General features: G+C 36.2%; 1 long non-coding RNA gene across 4 annotated transcripts in view; it reads left to right on the forward strand.

Annotated features, from left to right (window-relative positions):
- The window catches only part of LOC123579392, a 222,821-nt gene that overhangs the window by 194,826 nt on the left and 4,460 nt on the right, over window positions 1–23,535 (forward strand). For 3 of the 4 annotated variants that reach the window (XR_006702741.1, XR_006702740.1, XR_006702739.1), the window contains 4 exons: window positions 1,589–1,656; window positions 2,788–5,516; window positions 13,278–13,361; window positions 22,173–22,286. This is a non-coding gene — a long non-coding RNA (uncharacterized LOC123579392). Of the gene's footprint in view, window positions 1–1,588; window positions 1,657–2,787; window positions 5,517–9,580; window positions 10,004–13,277; window positions 13,362–22,172; window positions 22,287–23,535 lie in introns of those variants that run through there. The other variant, XR_006702742.1, reaches the window with a different exon arrangement.

Here is a 23,535-nt window from a genome sequence, read left to right on the forward strand (position 1 = left end):
GGATTCAATATTAAACCAACATTGTTTTACAGTTTGGAAATTGGAAGTGAAGAAGATGATGGAGGAGAGAAGAGACTTGATAAAGAAGAGATGACATGATATTCTCATTCTTGACCATGGAAAAACAAAACAACACAACAACAACAGTGACAGAATAAAAATACTTAAAGTGATATTTGAAGAGTCACCAACAGTGGCTAACCAGCTGCTGTTTTACCAGGAATGAAACAGCCTATTGAGCAAGCTTTAAAAGCTCCCAATTAATATGTTGTGCATGTATTAGATCTACAAAGAACTCACTGTATTCCTCTCTCCCCACAAATCCCCCCAATACACATATATTCCCTAACCACCACCTTTCTTTCCTGTCGGGTGCAGGAGAAAAAGATCAGAGCTACAAAATAATTGACTAATTGCTTCAAAAGTGACAACATCCCCCTTAAAAGAAAGAACAAAAACAAACACATACAAAAAAGGTGACTGTTCATTAAGGAAGGGATAAATTACCGATGGCTTCTTCATTCTCTTTAGTTCATTACCCCCCAAAAGAAACAAATATAATCCACATGTTAATATTTCTTGTCTTCGTTGTCTTTTGTTTTAATATGATGCTCTTTATTGTTTTTTTTTAACTGTTGGTATTTGTAGAAGCCTCTGCCACTGCATTCCCCAAAGAGCTACTAGTTTCAACCCACTGGAGTTTATATTCCTTTAATTGTCTAGTGCAGGAACATTTCTGCTGTTTTTAAAAATATACCGCTCTGCAGGAATTAGAAGAATCCAAGGTTGTATCCAACTTCAAAGGCTTCCAAGTCATAATGATTTTAGCAAAAGTAGAAGACAGATCATGGAACAAGTCCCTGTTTGAAGATAAGCATCATAGGGACCTTTTTTTCTTCCCTCTCTCCCCAACTTTGTACTTCTCCTGGCTCTGAATGCCCCTCGCTAACACGGTTTAATGATATGCAAATGAAATATGCATAAAACCATTCTACTGTATGATGATTAAACACTGGAGACATTAACAGCGGAGGCTTCACTCTTTGTAATAATCCTTCCCGACCATCCACTTTGATTGCGGAGTTATGGAAACCCATAGCAGTTGGCAGAGTGAAAGAACAAGAAGGAAGGAAAGACGCAGGGACACATCACCCATCTCGGTGCTTCTCCCACTCCAGGAGAGGTCCCCCCCTTTGTACTGCATTCCTATTGCTGTCTTTTGTAATCCATCCATGCAGTCGCACCAGAGCGATTAACGGAAAAAAACCTCTTTTCTCTTAATGTTTCAAAGCTCATTAGCCAAACGATTATTCCTCATTAACAGCGAAAGCTCATTCATTAAAAGGAAGAATATGCCCAAAAGATGCCAGCGCGGTTAATCCTGAGTCCCGTACTGGGCTGTAAATCCCATACTACTTGTATATTCCATGCGAAAGGGACACGCGCCAATCCACATTTAAAAAAAGAAAGAAAGAAAAAGAAAACAGTTTGTGTGTTTTGTAAAATCCACAAGAGCAGCAATTAATATTCCCATAGAATGACTTTATTTATTTATTTTTTTTTTTTGGTCTCTCCCTTTTGTTTCCAGCGCCTGCCCCTGGCTCAGCGCCTGGTGCCAACAGAACACCTTTCAGGATCCACAGCAACGCAGACAACGTAAGTACCAGCTGTTTCCTGAAACCCTTTCTCAGATTTTTTTTTTAAACAACCACCTAAAACAGAGAGAGAAACAAGCCTCTTTCCCCTTCTTTCCCCTTCTTCTCCCCTGCGTTATGCCACCAGGGTTTCCTAAGTAGCACCTTCCAAATCCCTCTGCCTTCAAGTTTGTGCATGTCTGTGTGGCATCCCTCCTCCTCCTTCACTCCCATAGTGGATCTTGTAAAAGGGCTTCAGATCGGCCCCATTCATCTCCCTGGTGATAGCAGTGAATGTAGATAAATCTCTGACTGCCTGCTTGCTGCTCGAGTATGATTTTTATTTTGTCTTCTGTGTATACCTGGGTCAAAAAGTGGGATTGTATGCACACACATACATGCACATACACACGTTTCCTTCTCTCTCCTTCTCTGTCCTCTCCTTTTTTCTCACACATGCATACATCCCACATATGTGTATATATGCATAAACATACATACCTATATACACACCCATACCTATAACAAAAATATATACATATCTAAATGTTTAATTTGTCTGAAAATAATGTGCATTTACATACACATACAGCCTTACAACTGTGTCTATATGCAATCGATAGGTGCCTATCTTTTAATTTATACCCATCTATATCTCCATTTAAATATCCCCTCTCTTCTCCCAGCAGAAGCTGTGTGCAGTTGCAATCCAGGATTGTACAAGCCGTATTCTTTCCTTATGATTTCTCTTTGTAGACCTTTATACTCCCTTCTCTGCCTTCTTCCGAGCTGTAGAACTGGCATCTTTCCCTGAGGTTTTCCGAATGGCAAGTGGCACCGGCTGTGGCATGCATTCACGCCGCTTCCTATGGCATTTCTCTTCCGATGTCTGCTTTTTCTCTTTGTTTGTTGTTGACTAGGCTGAATGGTGGGGTTTTTTTTAAGTTAATTATAAACGAAGTTGAATAGCAAACAAACCAACAGCTTGCCCAAAAAGAAAAAAACAGCCCGACACAAGCGCCTTCTGCTGCAACAGATGCCCAGATCACCCCTGGCATGGGCAAATGGGCACACGATTTTGGTGGTTGTTAATTTTTTCTGTTTGTTGCTGTATTTGTTGTTTGTTTTCCTTGTTTCCTTTTGATTTTTCAAGGAGTCCAAGATCCCGGCCTCTGCTTGGAACGGAACAGTGTCATGGCGGAGACGACGGCCTTTGTCTTGCTGGGTGTGAAAGCATCCGCTGTGCTGGCTCCACTGCGGCAGAATCAAGTTTAAAGGAAGAAAGTGATTAAAGTCAGCTTTGTGCCTCTTTGGTGTGGAAGACCCCCAAACCCCAAGTAGCCGAGTCCCTGGGTCCGAGGAAGGGCTCATAGTTGGAGCAGCCTAGGCTGTAATCCTGGCACTTGCGCCTTCGGTTGCTGCTTGCTGTTCGCTCCTGGGGGTCTGGATAATCTCCCTTGGCTTTACCGCACTGTCTGGCCCGCATACAGGGCCCTCGTAACATATACCCGCTGCTGCTATCACACGAAACTGTGGCGTTGCCCCTGAATGGATGGCACTGTGCCAACTCTTCTGCCATCCGCCCTTGCAGCTTTTTTCTTTCCTCCCTCCCTCCCCTTCTTCTCCTCCTCCTCCCGTCGACTTGACGTTAATTAACACACGGGTTAATTGATTTTAAAAGCCGAAGAATTACAGTTAACTTTTCCCACAGGGTACAGACGCCAGCCGCTTGGCACACTCTGCCTTTCACACTGGTGCAGGGGGGCAGGGAAAGCCCGCAGCAGAACTGGCAACTGCTGAGGGAACGTTGCCTGCTTATTGGAGTAGAGCCGATAGAAGTCGACGTGGTGCTGCCTCATCCTTACAGTATATATAGCCATTCGATATTCTGTTAAATAATCAAGCACACCCTGTCTTTCTTCTCCCTTCGTCTTCCAAAGCAGGAAACCCCTTCAGAAGTTCTTACGGGGGAAAAATCCCTTCCCCTAGACCATTTATCTCATCTATAATATGTTTTTTTCCCAATAATAAGAAAATGCTGGGGGACTTTTTTCTTTTTTAAGTTACAAGTAGGAAGGCTACCCCGTCCCTAAATATCACATGTAAAGAAGCTATTTTTTTTAAGGAAAAAGTTCCATAAAGTTTCTTTCTCTGTTATCCCAGTGTTTTGTTTTGTTCCCATTCCTCTTGACTCCGATGGGTGATTTATGGTGAAGGATTTCACTAAGAGAGTAGGTACATTGTAATTAAGAACAAAATTCGTATGAAGGCTCTTTTTGTTTGTTTGTAGGTTTGTAGATTTTGCTTTGTGTCCCCTTTACCCCTTATCCTGTAGAAAATGAAAGCAATTGATGCTGTAGTTGGGAAGGAGACAGGCAAAGCTGGAAACTTGATGCTTCCACCTTTTCATGCTTTCATTTTATTTCATTTTGTTTTTTAAAAGCATGCAGCAAGTGAAGCGACAAGAGGAATCCATTATGCAAATCATGTCACTTTGCATAATGTCTCATGACTGGAATATGCAAATGAGCTGTATAATTTATGAGTGCCAGTGTCTGTCTAAAAGTGTTTCACATAATTTACAAAGTAAGTCTGAAAGACATGGGGAAGGCAGCTCTTCCAACACCATTGCCAAGAAAGCTCTGTATGTTTTCCTACAAGTGCTCCCTGGTAATATTATCAAGTGCTATTTTTAAAGAAATTAAGGTTCCAAATATTCATGAAAGACGAAGATTTTCCTCTCACTCTCTTCACCCAAATTCTTTGCCTGAAAATTTACAAGAAACTAATAGATTCTAAAGCATTAATTTTTGGATTCAATTTTGGGGGGGGGGGAAGTTGAGCCAAACTTTTGCGATTTGTATATGGATTTTCCTTTCAAAAGCAAGGAATGTCTTAGAGAAACAGACACCTTATCCATTTATCAGGATCTTTGAAGGCAATAAAGTGGAATTTCTCATTTTGGTTGGTTTTGTGTGTGCCCTGCTATGTGCAGCATTTTGTAAATTATATTTTCTTGGATGTGTTAGGCATGTAATATGGAAACCAGATGCATTTAACATTCTTCTGAAGTTATAATTCTGCTTTCAGAGATGTCTTCACAAGAGAAATGCTAGTCATTAAAAACCAGGTTTAAATTAATTAAATCAGCTTAGTTGGCTGCTGTATGTCTCATTTCGGTAACTTTTTTCAGTTGATGATTCTGAACCTTTCGAGAAGTCATAGCATCTCTGATAATCTCAACTAATCTGCCCTTATATTTTTCATTTCAGTCATAGTAAGTTCTGTGAAAGAAAGATACAGGGTGCCATGAAAATGTACATGAGGAGGACCTGATCTTTGTAGAGCATGTCAGAAAAGGCTTTCTGAAGGTGAATTCAAGGTGAATGCTGAAAGTTGAAGAGAGATTAGACAAAAAGAGGGAGAACATATTTTCCATGTAGACAGTATGTTCAGTAAATCCTGAGACAAGAGATCATGGCTGCTTGGAAGAATTAAAATAAAACCAGTGTGGCTAGAGAATTATGAACAGTGGGTCATTGGATCATACTGGAAACAGATTAGAATGTAAGCATGTGAAGAGGTCACTTATTCATTATCTGCATTTATTTGCTGGTATGTGGTCTCTTATGTCACTATTAATTGTATATACGTGTACTTGGTTAACTTCACATTGAAACCTATCATTCTAGTACTTTTTTATATAAAATATAATTTTTGATTTTTCAGATACATTGAAGTATCAGATTTCTGAATCCTGCCTTATGTGACCTATTCCTTCTCTTTGTGAAGTTTTATTTTCAAGAATTTAATAGCCATTTAAGAAAATAAAAATAAGAGGAACACTTCACCCAACAAGAGCAGAATACAGATTCTCTTCAGGTATACTTGAATATTCACAGAAGCAGACCAGTTTCTGGTCTTAAGAAAAAAAATTAAAAGCATCAAAGTCAGACAAAATATATTATGTGACCACAAACAAAGTGAGCTAGAAATCAATAACAAAAATTTCAAAAATCCCAAATTTTGGAAATTAAGTAAATTTCTAAATAACACATGGGTCAAAGAAGCAGTCACAGGGAAATTGGGAAATATTTTGAATCGAATGACCATGAAAATGCACTACACGATATGTAAGATACAGCTAAGGAAGTACCTACAGAGAAATCAGATTTAATGCCTTATTTTAGAAACCAAAAGTTTTTAATCAATAATCTGTCTTAAGGAAAAAAAAAAAAAGCTCGAAAAGAAGAAGTAAGGAAATAATAAAGATAAGAGCTTAAACCAATAAAATCGAAAACAGTGGGGAAAATTAATATGCCCAAAATTTGGTTCTTTGCAAAGCATACAAAAATTGATAAGCATCTAGCCTGACTGAGCAAGAAAAAAAGTAAGAAGACAAAAATTATCACAACCAAGAATGAAAGAAGGGAGTTTACTGAATATCTGACAGATACTATATGGATAATAAAGGATAAATAAATAACTTTGTCGATAATTTTGATAACCTAAATGAAATGAAGAAGTTATTTGAGCAACAAACTACCAAAATGCAGTCAAGAGTAAATAACCTGCATAATTTTATGTCTATTAAAGAAGTTGAATGTATAGTTAAAATACCTCCTTATAAAGAAAACACCCAGTCTAGACGGCATCACTGGCACATTCTACTAGCACTTAAGGAAGAAACATGACAGTCCTAAACAATCTCCTTTAGGAAATAGAAAATGAAGGAAGATTTTTCCACTCATTTTATGAAGTCGGAATTACTTTGATGCCAAAATCAGACAAAGGCATTATAATAGCAGAGAACTACAAACCAATAACTCTCATAAATATATGTATATATATCCTTAACAAAATATTAGCAAATTGTGATGAATAATTTGTAAAAAGAATGATTCATCATAATCAAGTCAGATTTATTCCAAGAATCAAAGGTTGGTTCAACATTCTAAAATCAATTTGATTCACCGTATCACTGTATTTTTTTAATCATCACTTCATTGGACGTAGGGAAAAGCCACAGGATCAAAACAGTGTGATAATGGTGTAAGGATAGACTTAAAGATTAGTGGAACAGAATAGAAAACCCAAAAATAAGCACAATTTTTTGACACAGGGTCAAAGACAATCCGATGGAGAAAGAATAGTCTTTGCAATACATGGTGCTGGAACCAAGTAAATAAATAAGTGCCTTTACCCATTTTTGCTATATACCAATATTTTAAATTGGTATTAAAACAAAATACAAACCTAGCACTCTACAAGTTCTTGAAGAACATATAAAATCTTCATGACCTTGGGCTAAGCAAAAGAGTTTATAGATGGGAGAAAGAAACCTGAACCATAATTGAAAAAGATAAGTTGGACTTCAGCAAAATTGACTTTTGCTATTTGAAAGACATTGTTAAATGAGTGAACAAATAAGCTACAGACGGGGACAAAATATTTGCCACCCAGAATTAGAAGAAAATATAAACAGAAGATAGAAAATAGAAATGGTAGATGAAGACAGCCAGCACAAGTGGATTTCATATATTCACTGAGTTAGAAGAAGTCAGGAAAATATTAAATAGAAAGATTTTTTTTAAAATCTCTGATTGAATTTGTAGTGACTAAAAGTACCATGTCTAGGATGAAGAATATCATGTCAGGAAGGGATTCACAGATTAGGTATTTCAGAAGAAAAGATTAGTCACTTTCAAGACTTATAAAAAGAAACTATCCAAAGTGACACAGAAAGAAAAATAACAGTAAATAATGACCAAAGCATCTGTAAGTTGTCAGATAACTTTCTGTGGCCTAATATATGTGTAATTGAAGCCTATGAAGAATAGATAGAACGAGTACAAAAAACATATTCCAAGAAATAGCTGACATTTTTCCAAATTTGGTGAAAACTATAAACCAATAGGTACAACTATATCAACAAACCCCAAGCACAAGAAACATGAAGAAAACTACACAAAGCACATACTCAAATTGCTTAAGTCAATACAAAGAAGAACAATCTAAAAGTATCTGGAGAAAAGAAGACACATTATGTATACAGAAACAAAGATAAAAATGACAGCAGATTTCTCATTGGAGTCAATGCAAGCCAGAAGACAGTGGAGAAACATCTTTAGAGTATTGAAAGAAGAAAGTAAAACTGTAATTCTATAAACAGCAAAAATACATTTCACACAGATGTACAAAAGCTGAAAGAATTTATTAGCAGACCTACACAACCAAAAATGTTAAAGGAAATTTCAGACAAATGGAAAATTATACCACATAATGAAAAGCCTTGAAAATGGTAATTATGTTGGTAAATTTTTTAAACTTTTTTATTAAATATATTTAAAGGTAATTGTTTATTTGAAGCACATATAATACCAATATATTGTTTTTATAACACATAAAGTAAAATCCATGACAACAGTAGCATAAAAGCTATTGAAGAAAATGGGAAAATCAAAGAATTCTATTATAAAGTTTTTATACTGCACATGAAGTGGTATAATATCACTAAAAGGTAGACTGAGAAATTAAGGTTGTAGACTATAAAATCTTTTAAAAACAAGCTAAAATGGGGGCACCTAGATGGGTCAGTAGGTTAAGTGCCTGACTCTTGATTTCAGCTCAAGTCATGGTCTCATGGGTTCATGAAACTGAGCCCTGTGTTTGGTTCTGCACTGATGGAACAGAGCCTGTTTAAGATTTTCTCCCTCTCTCTCTGCCTTTCTCCTGCACACTTGTGCATGCTTTCTCTCTCTTTATCAAAAAAAAAAAAAAAAACTTTAAAAAAAATCCAAAATGACATTTTAAAAGAGCTGTAGTTAATAAGATAACAAAAGAGAAAGTGAAGTTATCAAAAATGCTCAATTAATTGAAAACATATAGCAAGATAATAGACTTGAATGTCATCTTCACTAATCACATTAAATGTAAATGTCCTAAGTACCCTAATTAAAGGACAGGGATTGCCAGATTGTGTGAAAAACAGCAAGATCCAAATATGTGCCTACAACAAATGTGCTTCAAATATAAATATTCAAATAGTTTAGAAGTTAAAAGATGAGAATAGATATACTATATTATCACCAATCAAATAAAAGTTGGAGTGTATATACTCTGTGGCAACAAGTAGACCCCAGCCTCTCTTTCAATTGATGGATTCTGGATCTGAGGACTGGCTCTGATTTGGAAACAGAGATTATGACTTTCCATTGAAGTGATTGACTTCATCATTCTGCTCATTCAGTCTCAATCTCTTTTGAATATATGTCATATATATAAAGCACCTTTATTGGCTGACCATTTCTAGTAACATCAAGTTCTGTGAGCCATGTCCATAAATCTCTCTGGATCAGGTACCCACTGGTTGCCATTTGAAATTTGCTGCCTGTTATAGTACTAATTTCCACCATTCTCCTGATAATTAAATGCTGCCACCTAACTTCTATTTCTGGATCATATCATCCACAATTATAGAAGGTGTTCTTCTTTAACACTGTCACCTTCAAAGACCCCACCTACAGAGGACAGTCACTACTAAGCTATTCAGCAATGTTGGTAAAAGAAGCAAATCCTTCCAGGAAACACAGTAAACTGGGATTTCATCTTATGTATCATGTTCACTCAGGCATATCCACTTCTCTGTGGTTTTTATTACTTTTTGAATAGTTTATAACACCAGTTATCATATCCCTATTTAATATGGGTCATCAGTCTTCATGTTTCCAAAAACCACTCATCAGTGTATTAACTGATTCCAAGGGTCCTTCTCAGGGGATTAGGTCTGAGTCATGGAAAAGAGCTGCCATTAAGTCTATTATATTTCACTTCCCTGGTCCAGCACCATCAGGATTTACTTCCAGGCATATTCTGCCAGTTCCTACAGTATTTACTAGCTGGGTGCTTCCATTCTTTGTTGACATTAAATCTTTCTCCTCCCTTAGCATGCCCAAGAATTTCTCCAGTGGGGCCTTTTTGAGATTTGACACTCCTTCTAGTACCTAGGAAGTGAAATGAAGTCAGGTTCTGAGAAGGAAAGCATTATAAGGCACCTGCACCTCCTTCATTTGAAACCTCTGTGTGGTCATCAAGTAAGATAGGGTCCCTATCCTCTAACAAGTGGAAGTGAGTCTCTTTCACAGTCCCTAGGGATTGAGGGTAATCTGGTATTCAAAATTCTCAGATGCATCAACTCTAATGTCCCCACCTCAGGGCTTGGGGTCCCACTTCTCCAACAGGGCCCTGACATTAGCATAGAAGACTTGACTGAGATGAGAAATCAGCCTTCTCCTTAGCTCTGCCACTCTTATAATTAATTCACATAGCTAATCTTTTTAATTTTTTTTATTGTTTATTTTGAAAGAAAGAGCCTGAACACAAGTAGGGGAAGGGCAGAGGGGAGAGAGAATTTCAAGCAGGCTCCCTGCTTTCAGTGCAAAATGTGATGCAGGGCTCAATCTCATGAACCATGAGATCATGATCTGAGCTGAAATCATGAGTCAGATGCTTAACCAACTTAGCCATCCATGCGCCCCACATTGCTAATCTTAAATCATATTTGTTCTCTGGTTTTTTTTCTTTGCTTTCAGTTGGTATTTAATTGGGGCACCTGGGTAGTTCAATCAGTTCAGCATCCAACTCTTGGTTTCAGCCCAGATCATATGATCTCACAATTCATGGGTTTAAGATCCACATTGGGCTCCACACTGGCAGTGTGGAGCCTGCTTGGGATTCTCTCTCTCTCTCTCTCTCTCTCTCTCTCTCTCTCTCTCTCTCTGCCCCTGCCCTGCTCACTACCCCTCTCCTCCCTCCCTCCCCCCTCTCAAAAATAATAAATAAATGTTAATAAATAAATTGGTACTTAATTGACCTAAGTCTGTCATTCTCTTCAGTAAATCACTGGTGCTAACCAATAACCACCCAGTTCCACAGTCCTAATACTTAACTCTCTTCCTCATTGGTCTGAAATGCCAGAGAAATTACATAGGCTGGTACATTTCTTTTCACCTTTATCACATCACATTCACCATGGGTGAAAGTCTTAACTCCTCCATTACTACAACCTGCTAGACCCTAGGACCTTTCCTAGACTATGCTTCTAACTATCAGTCCTGGTAGCAACTGTCCTAGATAGAGTTCTCAAAATGCAGAGCCTTTATTGGGCAGAGCCCTCATAACCTGTACAATAGCCCAGTGGGCTATAAATATATAAAAGTGTGTCTATGTTCATTAAGTCTGAAAATTAAAATCCAATGAGATGTCACATGTTTCACATGCATTTGAAAAAAAAAATGTGTATTCTGCGGTTGTTAGGTATAAGTTTCTAATAGGTCCAGTTGATATTCACATCTGTATCCTTTCTCACTTGCTTTTTGCTAATTCTATCAATTACTGAGAAAGGAGTGTCAAAATCCTCAATTATGATTTGGTACTTTTTTATTTCTCTTTATTTCTGTCATTTTTGTTTCATATAATTCGAAGTTTTATTATTAGATGCATACATATTTAAGATAATAATGTAGGGGCGCTTGGGTGGCTCAGGCAGTTAAGCATCTGACTCTTGGTTTCAGCTCAGGTCATGATCTCACTGTTAGTGAGTTGGAGCCCCGCATTGGGATTCTCTTTCTCCCTCTCTCTCTGCCCCTCCCTTGCTTACTCTCTCAAAATAAATAAATGAAAACTTAAAAAAATATATTTTAAAAAAAAGATTGCAATGCATTTTTAGTGAATTGAACCTTTTATCATTATGAAATGGTTTTCTTTGGCAATATTCTTTGTCTCAAAATTTACTTTGTGTGATATTAATTGATTAGTCATGTTTCCATAATATACCTTGTTTCATTAAAGCATAGGTTTCAGTAATGCATATTTAGGTAATAAATTTATTAGGAGAAGCAGGTAACTCGGTAACTGAAAACTTAAGGCATTAGCTTTACTTGGGAGAGGTGGGGTGTTAAGCAAGGGTGACAAATTGGAACATAGCACTTAGGATGTTTTTCTGTCACTAGAAGATTCTATTTTTTTCACCTGGGTAGTGCTAACACAGGTATCTGCTTTATAATAATTCACTAGGCATGTAACTATGGGGTGCCTGAGTGGCTCAGTTGGTTAAGCATCTGACTCTTGATCTCTGCTCAGGTCATGATCTCACAGTTTGTGAGTTTAAGCCCTGCATCAGGCTCTGTGCTGAGAGTGTGGAGCCTGCTTCAGATTCTCTCTCCCTCCCTCTCTGCTCCTCCCCTGCTCTTTCTGTCTCTCTCTCTCAAAATAAATAAACTTAAAATAACAATAATAATTCACTAAGCATATAATTATAAATGGTACATTTCTATATGCTTTATAATTCACAATGAAAAATCAAAAGCAAAAAAGAATGTTACGTCATGCATACAAAGAATATTTACAAAAAATTAGCCACATGCTTTGTTACAAAGGAAATTTCAATAAATATCAAAACTGGTATTATTCAGATTGTGTTTTCTTAGCAACACACAATCATATTCAAAATCAACCACAAAAAGTAATTTTTAAGAACCCACGTGAATAGAATGTATAATTCAAGTAATGGATTACAAACCATAGCATTAAATAAATCTCTTTGAAGCTACACTGATATAAAAAAATTTAATAATCTGGGGCAAAAGGGCAACTCTTCGTCATAGTAAAATTCCAATAAATAAATGTAGAAAGAATCATGGTAACAGAAAATCACTATTTGGCAAATACTCAGAAATAATTTTTGCAGGCAATACTTATCCATCCATGGATGCTAAAATTGCTGGATAGAAGTATGACAAGAAAGAGACTATCCTTATTTCTCTATCCCATCTCAAATTATTCCTTCTGTAAGATATGAATTAATTACAAAGGGGAAAATATAACTTTATTGTGGGGAGTCCTGGCATATCCCACCTTAAGGACTTGTGTTTGTTTGCCTGTTAATACCCAAATTATTTTCCGGGGTATATTTCTCATTTAACTTGTTTTCTTTAGTGTTATTAAGGATGTTGGAGGACAAACCTATTTAATCTGCCAATACTTATGTGCATTGTTGGAACATGGTTTGTATTAAGACTGAATTTAGCCATCCAAAATTTCTTTTTTTGTACTAAACTGAATAATGATATGTTGACTGCCTAAAACTAAGTAATAATTTATTGTCCTCTTAAAATACAGATAACGTTTACCTAAAACAGATCTTAAATCCATTTGCATTTCCAAAGCATTTTGAGAATTCCGTTTGGCAGCAAAGTTTAAATCAAGGAATAAATATACACTGCTTTTTCTTAATATAGTAAATCACTTTTAACCTCTTCCTTCAGTGATGTGGGATATTGCAGTAAAATGCTGAGATCACCTCAGTGTGTTCCCCAAATACCCAGCTTCCTGGCCAGGCACACTGCCTGAGGGTTCAATAAGTAGGTTAATTCTTCCTTCAGGGTTGGCCTGAGGGTTAAAGTTCCTGATGAACCAAGTAGACCGTGCATACAGAAAGAAGGTGGGTAGATAAAGTGTATGAGAATGCTTGGGGAGAAAACCACTCATGTGCAGCTGAGGTCACAAGATGATCTTTATTCTATTTCACCTATTTCATCTATTTCTGTTTTCTTGTTCACTCTTTGTTTTTGGCTTCTTTTACAGCCCTATTAGAACCAAGTTCTTTCTACATCTGACAAATGATTATTATGAAAACATCTTCCAGTATCTTCACACAGCTGTTATAGTGTAAGTTTTAGATCCTATCCTTTTTGCATTTTCATTTATCCAAATCTGTTTCCTATTTTACATTTTTATCAATTATGAATAAGATGCATTAAGAGAAAATAATGATGTGGAAAAGTTTAGTTTCACTTGACTAATTTTTTCTATGACATTTCTAATAGTAATAGTAATGATGGTCTCCTTATATGCTGGTATTTTATGTACTTTTTTGTGTTAGCCATTTCCCCCATTTTGAACAGACTTTACATTTTCCTAGAGGAAAAAAAGCAGACTCCCTGAATTTAGGTAATTTGCCAAAAGTCATGCAGCCAGTAATCCGCAGAGTAAGAGTTAACAGCTACAAAATAGTTTCAACTGAAGTCTCTCTGGCTGCTAAGCCAAAACTTTTTTTTCCCCCCATTCCAATATTTCAGTCTGGGAATCCTAAAAGGTTGGAGTGTCCCCAGATGTCAGCTTATGACAAATGTTTCATTCTTTCAGCACATTGACTGAGTGCTTCTGTGTGGGATGCTATTCTAGGTGTTTGAAATACATTATGGAGGAAGAAAACTGTTGTGGCCCTAATGAGCTTACATTCTCATAGGGACAGAGGATATAGACAATGAACAAAGAAGTAAAATATATATGTTAGAAGGTAAAAGTGCTATGAAAAAAAAGAAAATTATGACAGTTTTGAATTGTGCTTTCATCTTACTGATTATAAATATTTAATGTAATAATATCATGAATAATCTTAGTGACCTCCGATAACAAAATATTCAGTAATTTCAGAACAGTTATTTATATTTGCGTTTTCTCTCGCATTTTTGGCTAGTGAATGCAAAGAAATGTCATGGTGCAATTCAAAAGTGAGGTTGTCATGATGGTTCAAAAAGGGTGGACTCATAACATAACATGGCAGTAAAGGCACCATGAATCCAAAAGAACATGCATTGCAGCAGTGGGTTCCATACTGAATTTGTATCACTGTTGTTTGACACAGTCCCTATCTGTGTACCTCCTTGAAATAATTCTAGGGTGTTCAATACCTTGTTCTAAATCCCGTCAGATTACTTGTGTAGGTTTAAATTACATGACTATTTAAATGTATTCTCGAATAAAAGATTACAGTGTTAGCAGTTACACCTTATTAAAATAGGCACTCAAAGATTTTTATAAACAAGAGTTTTTTAAGTATAAATCTGATCATACTATACTATCAAACAAAGCCTTTAAATTGTGAGGAAAATTGGGGCTTCTGGGTGGCTCAGTTGGTTAAGCATCTGACTTCGGCTCAGGTAATGATCTCAAGGCTTTGAGTTCGACGGGCTCTGTGCTGGCAGCTCTGTGCCTGGAGCCTGCTTTGGAGTCTCTGTCTCCCTCCTTCTGCCTCTTCCCCAGCACTCACACTCACTCACTCTCTCTCTCTCTCTCAAAAATAAACATTAAAAAAATTTTTAATTGTGAAAAAAATTAAAGTTTAGCTTATATATGGTAAAGTACAGATATATTTGGTGTGAGACTCAGTGAGTATTAGGGCCATTTTATACAGCATACTTATGTGAAAAGGCAGTGTTCACATTAGTAACATTAAAATTTTAAAATACAGGGGCACCTGGGTGGCTCAGTCGGTTAAGCTCAGCTCAGGTCGATCTCGTGGTCCGTGAGTTCGAGCCCGCATCGGGCTCTGGGCTGATGGCTCAGAGCCTGGAGCCTGCTTTCAATTCTGTGTCTCCCTCTCTTTCTGCCCCTCCCCCGTTCATGCTCTGTCTCTCTCTGTCTCAAAAATAAATAAACGTTAAGAAATAAAAAATTTTTAAATTTTAAAAATACAGAAACACATTAAATATAGAACCAGACCTGAAGAAACATCACCCTATATTAAACCCCAAATTAACAACTTAGTTCTAATGAAACAAAATTATTGTCAAATTGTGTTTGAATAGTATTGGTTTTTTAATTGTTTTTAATTTATAAATTTTAGTTTTATAGTTATAGGAGCTTAAGAAAATGCATTATATCTAATTTTATGATATTATGTTTGTACATATTTAAGTAATATAACCTTAAGATTTTGTGATATTTTATTTTAAAAGGTTTGCACATTTCTTCATTTGAGAAACACTGCACTATGCAGCATTCTCTTAAATAAAACTATTTGATAAACAGTGAGTCTATTTGAGCACCTTTCATGCACCAGCCAAACTCTGTTTCCTTGACTGTGAAGTTACCTTATAATAGGGTGTTATCCTCTATAAAAAATATAATCTATATCCCTCTAGTTCCCATTTGTAATGCTATCAGCAAGTAGTGGTCATTCAGGTTTGGGATCATATTCAAACTATGTTGTCATTTCAAAAATTACAGTTTGGTTGGGAAATGTTTACATATAGTAACTCTTCCTATATATATCTTTATAGAAATTCTAATCATTCTATCCTTCACTATGTTTTCATGTTAACATTTTTATAACTCTAAATTCCTGAATTTCTGAATTTAGATTATTAAGAGACTTGATTGAAGTAGAATTAACTTTGTAATCATAAATTATACTCAATAAGTAATCCATGTTTCCCAGGCCAGTTTGGGGGAATATTTGGGGCAGTGAGTTAGAGCACATGTTTATATCATGGCAACTTCAATTCAGTATTAGACATGCCTATTAAGAGTGTCTTATGCCACTCTACTGTGAATATAATTAAAGCCATTGAAATATATGCTTTAAATGGGTGAGTTGTATGGTATGTGAATTAAATCTCAACAAAGCTGTTTAAAAAAAATTACAACCTTTCAACAGTCTATTTTCACTTACCATCTTTTCCTTTGTAATATTATTTTCATATGTAGTACATCTATATGCATTAACCCAACATTGCATTATTATGTTTACCTTAGTCATATTATTTTAAATATTAAGAAAAGGAAAATGTATTCCCCTTTATATTAACCCAGGTATTTACTACTTCTGGTTCTTATAATTTCTTCCTATAGATATGTTACCATCTAAGTTTCCTTAACCTGAAGAATTTCCTTTAGAATGTTTTTTTAAGTTTATTTATTTTAAGAGAGAGAGAGAGAGAGAGAGAGAGTGTGTGTGTGTGTGTGTGTGTGCACGTGAGCAGGGGAGGGGCAGAGAGAGAGGGAGAGAATCCCAAGTAGGCTCCACCCTGTCAGCTCACAACCTGACACAGGGCTCTATCTCATGAACCGAGAGGTCATGACCTGAGCCAAAATCCAGAGTCAGCCACCCAGGCGTCCCTACAATTTCTTATAGTACTGCTCTGCTGACAAGAGGTTCTCTCAATTTTTGTTTTTCTGAAAAATGTATTTATTTTGCTTTTATTTTTTAAGAAAAATTTTCCCAGATACAGAATTCTAATTTGACAGTTCCCACTCTCTCAGCACTTTAAAGATGTTGTTCCATTCTCTCCTACCTTCCATCATTTCTGATGAGAATTCAGTTGTAATTTGTATCATTTCCCCCTTGTTTGTAATGGGTTTTCCCCCACTGGCTGCTTTTCTCTTTTTCTGTGTTTTCTATCATTTGATAAATATGTGGCTAAGCATGGTTTTCTAAGTATTTATCTTAGCAGGTATTCATTGATATTCTTGGATCTGTAAGTTTACATTTATTTAGCAGTTTAGGAAAAATCTATCCATTATTTTACGAAAGGTATCTTCTGACTCATTTTCTCTCTCTGAGAATACAGCTGAATATAACTTCAATCACTTAAATATGGTCCCACATATCACCGAGCTTTTGTTCTATTTTTTCCAATATATTTTTCTCATCTTCAGATTGAATATTTTCTATGATCTATCTTCAAATTTACTGTTTTCTTTATTTGACTATCTGTGATCTGTTGTTCTTATCCAGTAAATTTTTAATTTTTGATATTGTGTTTCATTTCTAAAATTTCTACTTGTTTCTTTTTTTTGATGGTTTGTATTTTTCTATTGAGATTCTCCAACTATTCATTAATTGTAACCATATTTTTCCTTTAATCCCTTAAACATCTATTTTTTAATTTTTTTCCTCTTTTTTTCTTAATTTAAATCCACATTACTTAATATACGGTGTAATAATGTTTTTAGGAATAGGATTTAGTGATTCATCACTTACGTATAACACCCAGTACTCATTCCAGTAAGTGCCCTACTTAATGCCCATCACCCATTTAGCCTACCACCCCCAACACCCCTCCAGCAACCTTCAGCTATCTGTATTTAAGAGTATTTTATGGTTCCCTCCATCTCTCTTTTTATCTTATTTTTCCTTCCCTTTCCCTATGTTCATCTGTTTTATTTCTTAAACTCCATTTATGAGTGAAATTGTAAGGTAATTATCTTTCTCTGATTGACTTATTTCACTTAGCATAATACATTCTAGTTTTCGTCCATGTTGTTGGAAATGGCAAGATTTCATTCTTTTTGATTGCTGAGTAATATTCCATTGCATATATATATATATATATATATATACATACACATATATATATATCCCATCTTCTTTATCCAGTTGATAGACATTTGGACTCTTACCATAATTTGGCTATTGTTGATAGTGCTTCTGTAAACATTGTGTTGCATGTGCCCCTTTGAATCAGCATTGTTGTATCCTTTGGATAAATACCTAGTAGTGCAATTGCTGGGTCATAGGGTAGTTCTATTTCTAATTTTTTGAGGAACCTCCATACCGTTCCAGAGTGGCTGCACCAGTTTGCATTCCCACCAACAGTGCAAAAGTGTTCCCTTTTCCCCACATCCTTGCCAACATCTGTTGTTTTCTGAGTTGTTAATTTTAGCCATACTGACAGTTGTGAAGTGGTATTTCATTGTGGTTTTGATTTGTATTTTCCTGATGATGTGTGATGTTGAGCATCTTATCATGTGTCTGTTAGCCATCTGAATATCTTCTTTGGAAAAGTGTCTGTTCCTGTCTTCTGCCCATTTCTTCCCTGGATTATTTGTTTTTTGGGTGTTGAGTTGGTTTGTTCTTTATAGATTTGAGTACTAACCCTTTATCCAATATGTCATTTGCAAATATCATCTCCAATTCTATTGGTTACCTCTTATTTTTGTTGATGTTTCCTTCTCTGTGCAAAAGCTTTTTATCTTAATGAGGCCCTTTGCTTTTGTTTCCCTTGCCTCCTGAGACATGTGTAGTAAGAAGTTGCTACAACTGAGGTCAAAGAGATTGTTGCCTGTTTTCTCCTCTAGGATTTCTCCTCTAGGATTTTGAGGTCAAAGAGGTTGTTGCCTGTTTTCTCCTCTTGTCTTATGTTTAAGTCTTTCATCTATTTTGAGTTTATTTTTGTGTATGGTATAAGAAAGTGGTCCAAGTTCATTATTGTGCATGTAGCTGTCCAGTTTTCCCAGCACCATTTGCTGAAGAGACTGTCTTTTTTCCAATGGGTATTCTTTCCTGCTTTGTCAAAGATTAGTTGTCCGTATATTTGTGGGTCCATTTCTGGATTCTCTGTTCTGTTACATTGATCTATGTGTCTGTTTTTGTGCCAATACCATACTGTCTTGATGATTACAGCTTTGTAATACAGTTTGAAGTCCAGAATTGTGATGCCTCCAGCTTTGGTTTTCTTTTTCACCATTACTTTGGCTATTTGGGGTCTTTTCTGGTTTCATACAAATTTTAGAATTGTTTTTTCTAGCTCTGTCTAGATTGCTGGGGTTATTTTGCAAGGGATTGCATTTAAATGGGTAGATTGCTTTGGGAAGTATAGACATTTTAACAATATTTGTTCTTCCAATCCATGAACGTGGAATGTTTTGCCATTTCTTTGTGTCTCCCTCCATTTCTTTCATAAGGTTTCTGTAGTTTTCAGCTTACGTATCTTTCACCTCTTTGGTTAGGTTTATTCCCAAGTGTTTTATGATTTTTGGTGCAATTGTAAATGGGATCAATTCCTTGATTTTCCTTTCTGCTGCTTCATTACTGGTATATATAAGTGCAACGAACTCCTGTACATTGATTTTATATCCTGCAACTTTGCTGAATTCATGGATCAGTTCTAGCAGTTTTTTGGTGGAGTCTTTCAGGTTTGCCACATAAGGTATCATGTCATCTATGAAGAGTGAAAGTTTGACTTCTTCCTTGCCAATTTAGATGCCTTTTATTTCTTTTTGTTTTCTGATTGCTGAGCCTAGGACTTCCAATACTGTGTTGAATAGCAGTGGTGGGAGTGGACATCCCTGTCATTTTCCTGACTTTAGGGGGGAAAGCTCTCAATTTTTCACCATTGAGGATATTAATTGTAGGTCTTTCATATATGGCCTTTATGGTGTTGAAGTATGTTCCTTCTATCCCCACTTTCCTGAATATTTTTATCATAAACGGTGCTATATTTTGCCAAATGCTTTTTCTGCATCTATTGAGAGGATCAAGAGGTTCATAGCCTTTCTTTTATTAATGTGGTGTATCATGTTGATTGATTTGCGAATATTGAACCACCCCTGCAGCCCAGGAATAAATCCCACTTGACAGTGGTGAATAATTCTTTTGACGTATTGTTGGATTTGATTTGCTAGTATCTTGTTGAGAATTTTTGTATCCATGTTCGTCAGGGAAATTGGTCTGCAGTTCTCCTTTTTTGTGGTATCTTTGTCTGGTTTTGGAATCAAGGTAATTCTGGACTTGTAGAATGAGTTTTGAAGTTTTCCTTTCATTTCTATCTTTTGGAAAAGCTTCAGAAGAATAGCATTACCTCTTCTTTCATTGTCTAGTGGAATTCCCCTGGGAAGCTATCCAGCCCTGGACTCTCATTTGTTGGAGATTTTTGATAACAGATTTCAACTTCTTGACTGGTTATGGGTCTATTCAAATTTTCTGTTTCTTCCTGTTTCAGTTTTGTTGAACGCATTTAGATTAGCGGTTTAAAAATTCTTCTAATTCTATCCTCTGGATCATTTTAGTATCAGTTTTTCTTAACTGTTTTTCTCTTGAGTGTGGGCCACATTTTCCTGTGTCTTTATGTTTAGTAGTTTTTTATTGTACCCTTGTAGAGACTAGGGATAGCTTCATCTAAATAGTGTTGATCATGTTCTAGCAAGCAATTCAAGTGGCTGAGCTCAAACTTTAAATCTTCACTTCTTTCCACCTTCCAGCCATTGCTTTCTGCCTGGCTCTCTGCACATACATTAATCAAGATCATCCAAGGATTTGAAGGAGTTTATATGTGGATTTTTCTCCTCCAGCTCCTTAGCTTCCTTTTTTGCTGAGATTTGTCATTTATTTTCTAGCCATGCCAGTAGTCCCAAACTCTTCCCTCTCAATCCTCAAGTCACTTAGGACTGCAGTTTTCTGTTTGAGTTCCAGCTACTCCATGCAGTGCAAACTGAGAAGTGCTATTCCCTTCTTTTGTGTGTCAACTCCCTTCCAGTTTCTGCCTGCCTTCAGTTGCTCTCAAGTGCATTCAAACAACTGTTTTTATATTTTTCCCATTATTGTTATCTGCTGGCAAGGTTAAGAAGGTTAACTTAATAACAGGTACTGCACCATTATTAATAGTGTAATTTCTGTATCATATTGAAATTTAAAGAATAAATATACACAGAGAATGCTCCTTTTTAATAGCATCTTGTCTCACGAATGCAATCAAGATGTTTTCTTAATTCACTGAGAATATTCATTATAGGTCTTACAAGGTTATGTTTCCATCCTATTCTCTTTTTCCCCAAACTTCTTTCTTTTTCTTGTTTGGCTTTACATTGTGTCAAAAGAGGACATTTGTTCAAATATCTGGCTCTTTACTTTCCATTCCTATTTGAGTGAAAGATATTAAAAAGATGATTGAAAGTTTCCTGTACATAAATGTGGGTTGCTTTCTTTTGGAGTCACAAAGTTACTTTCATTTGTTGGTGACTACTTCGTTTCATTGACCAATGACTGGCCATTTTATGATGGACCTCTAAAGGTGAGTATGGTTTTTCAAAGATAATATTTCCAAACTCTTGTCTTTAGAATATGAGTTTGTCCCAGCATTCTTGGAGTCAGGTTTGGGAAAGAAGCTAGTATGGTCCCCACTTAGTACATAGAGTTTCAATAATTCACCTTTTTTCAACATGAAAACACAGTTGTCAGCCCAACTATTTGTTCCACTTCAAAGTCCCACTGGTTGTACCTCCTCAAAGAGTAAATCTCTGGTCTTCTTCATAGATGAGGGAGGGCAAGTTGCTCAGATATATGGTTGACAAAGGCTGTATGTAAATCCAGCTGCTTCTTATACAAACTTTTACCCAGTTCACATCATGTTATGTGTTAGTTGTACCCCCACCTCAGACCTATAATTTCTATGTGTATGAGTGGTAAGAATTTACTTGCTGCTGAGCTCCCTCCCCTACTGGTTTAAGTTTCTGTTTTCAAAAATTTGTTGAGCCAGTTTGTCTTTATCCACCTGCTTTCTGGCTTCTAAAATTTTAATGTTTTTTTCTCCTCTTCTGTTACCTTTGGACTTGTGGGTTTATTCCTTTTTTTTTCATTCTATCATTTTAGTGGAGTTTTCACAGTGAGAAATGTAACTTTATATGGGCAAGCTACTATCTTTAACTCTAAGTTGGTCTTCTTTATCCTTGGGACTATTACAATAACTTACTATGTAATCTACTTGTCACTATTCTCCTTATTATAAATTCATTTTGACATTAATTTGCCCCCCCCCCCACTTTAAGCTTCCAGTGGACAAAGATCCAGACTTGGGTGACTTAGGTTACAGTAGAATTTTTTGTATAAATAACTATAACTATAACTATAGCTATAACTATAAATACTTTGTCATTAGTCAAATATGACATGAGTTTTCTACTTTTATCCCCCCACAGAGTATCAGTTGACAGTCAACCACAGATCAACTTTATGGGAGTCCAGGAGTCCAGCAGGGAAGTTCTAGCACACTGTTTGAGCAAAAAAATCTAAGAATAAATGTAGTGAATAAGGTAAGAACAGTTTCATTTTACTTATGTCACCTTGCCCCCAAAGCAGCACAACTCAGCACCAAGAGACACCCCCTTGGCCAGTGATTTCTCTCAGAAAAAAAAAATCTTAACAAGTTTAATAAGAATGAAATCATAGCAATCTTTTCTCCCCACAGTGGTATGAAACTGGAAATCAGTAACAGGAGGAAAGCTGTACAATTCACAAATATGTCAAAATTATACAACACTTTTTTTTTTTTTAATTTTTTTTTCAACGTTTATTTTATTTTTGGGACAGAGAGAGACAGAGCATGAACGGGGGAGGGGCAGAGAGAGAGGGAGACACAGAATCGGAAACAGGCTCCAGGCTCTGAGCCATCAGCCCAGAGCCTGACGCGGGGCTCAAACTCACGGACCGCGAGATCGTGACCTGGCTGAAGTCGGACGCTCAACCGACTGCGCCACCCAGGCGCCCCTATACAACACTTTTAAACAACAAATGGGTCATAGAAGAAATCAAAAGGGAGATACAAAATATCGTAAAACAAATGAAAATATAAACACAACATACCAAAACTAATGGGATGAAGCAAAACAGTTCTAAGAGGCAGGTTTATAGCAATAAAGGACTACACTAAGGAAAAAGAAAGATCTCAAAAAAGCAACTTAACTTTACACTTTAGGAACTAGAGAAAGAGGAACAAACAAAGTTCAAAGTTATTGAAGGGGGAAAATAAAGATTACAGCAAAAATAAATGAAATAGACAATAGAAAAACAGACAAAATCAATGAAACTAAAAGCTAGTTTTTTGAAAAGATAAAATCAACAAACCATTAGCTAGACTAAGAATAGAAAACATTTAAATAAATGAAGTCAGAAGTGAAAGAAGAGACATTAAATATACCACAGAAATACAAATGATCATAAGATATTGTTATGACAATGATATGGTAACAAATTGGAGAACCTAGAAGAAATGGACAAATTCCTAGAAAACATGGTCTTTTAAGACTGAATCGTGAAGAAATAGGAAATTTAAACAGGCTAATTAATAATAAGGAGATTGAATCTGTAATCAAAAACTTCCCAACAAAGGAAAGCCCGGGATCAGGTGACTTCACTGGTGAATTCTTCCAAACATTTGAAGAATTAATGCCAATCCTTTTCAAATTCTTCCAAAACACTGGAGAGGAGGGAACACTTCCAAACTCATTTTATAAGCCAGCATTGTTCTAATACCAAAGCCGGTCAAGGACACTGCAAGAAAAG

The sequence above is a fragment of the Leopardus geoffroyi genome, chromosome E2 (genome assembly GCF_018350155.1).
Source record: "Leopardus geoffroyi isolate Oge1 chromosome E2, O.geoffroyi_Oge1_pat1.0, whole genome shotgun sequence".
In the NCBI taxonomy this organism is placed as follows: domain Eukaryota; kingdom Metazoa; phylum Chordata; class Mammalia; order Carnivora; family Felidae; genus Leopardus; species Leopardus geoffroyi.